The sequence below is a fragment of the Rhagoletis pomonella genome, unplaced genomic scaffold (genome assembly GCF_013731165.1).
Source record: "Rhagoletis pomonella isolate Grant_MI unplaced genomic scaffold, Rhpom_1.0 Rhpom_scaffold_00014, whole genome shotgun sequence".
Lineage (NCBI taxonomy): Eukaryota > Metazoa > Arthropoda > Insecta > Diptera > Tephritidae > Rhagoletis > Rhagoletis pomonella.
Window position 1 is genome coordinate 2,880,841 of NW_023458568.1, and position 1,511 is coordinate 2,882,351.

The following is a 1,511-nucleotide window of genomic DNA, read 5'->3' on the forward strand; positions in this document are numbered from 1 at the left end:
TATGTATATATATGCATATATACATACATGTACATATATGTATATATGCATATATATACATATATACATACAGGTACATATATGTATATATGTATATAAATGTATATACATATTCATATACCTAAATATATACATATATATTTTTTTATTTTTATTTTTTTATATATTTTTCCTCTTCATTAAGTGTACCCTATTTAACTGGCTTCTCGATAACTAACTCTAGATTAATTTCTTAAGCTTAGTTACAATAAGATATTTCTTGATATTATTGATGGCTTCGGAGTCGAAGTTCTTCAAAGTCCTAGAAGGCGTGTTGCTACCAAAGACGTTGGACCTTATTCTAGCGAAGTGATGACAGTCGTCGAGGAGGTAGATGACTGACACTGAATCACGGTGGATGTCTTAGTCCATTAAGGAGGTTGCTGTGAGTTATTATCGTATGACCCATTCGCAAGCGGATGCACGATTTGAGATCATTAGATTTCACTTCCCTCGGAAAAATGGGATTAAGTCCTTCTGTGTTGAAAGTTATTTAGTGATGACGAAGTGTGCACCATTCTTCGTATTTAGTTTTGGCTGTAACTGACTTCGCCAGTCGATTGACGTCTCCTTTGACAAATACTTTCAATGAAAGAAGATGTTGGTTAGCTGCCAGCTTTGCTCTTTCATCTGCCGCTTCATTGCCCAGTATTCCGACGTGGCTACCCTAGCCCACATAATTTTAATTAAATTGTTTCCTAGCGCCAATGCGTGAGGCATTTAGAAGATTGCTGTTTGATGTACTTGTTATGGATTGAATCGTCGACATGCTGTCGGTGCATATTATGTATTTCTCCACCGTTCTGAGTGCATACTGAATTGCTTGAAGTACCGCGCAAGCTTCCGCTGTGTAAACAGAGCAAAAATTGAACAGGTGTCCAGCATAGATAGTGTTTTGGTCGGAATCAACAACCGTAAGGCCGTGGTGGACGTTGTTTTTGACCCGTCCGTATATAGGAACTTCCAACCTTGCTGCTTTAGATTTGTTCCAATCGATTCGAAATTTTGTCGGTACACTGCTGGGCCAGTTATATTTTTTTTGTTTGACTGCATGTCGAGGATCAACGATTTGTGTGACTCGAACCAAGGAGGCGGGCATTTGTAGTGGAATTTATCAGGTTTGATACCGATTCCTGTTTGTTTTGCTGCATTGATACTTCTCACAATTGACGATGGTCGAGACATAGGGATCTTTCTTTTGTTAATTGAGTTGACCACATCATATAACATTGCATTTCTGCACTGCAGTAGTTTTGGAATTAGGTTTAAGGTGCTGAACTGTATCCTTTCTTTAATTGAGGGGAGTCCTGCTTCTGTTAAGGTGAACCTGACAGGCGACGTTGGGAATGCACGTATACACCTCCGGGCAGCTACGTGGTATGGTGGTTGGATGAGGTTAATGTTTTTATTCGGACAGTGGCCGTGGATCGGTAGGCCATAGTCTATTTTGGAAAGTAGCAGGGCCTTGGTAG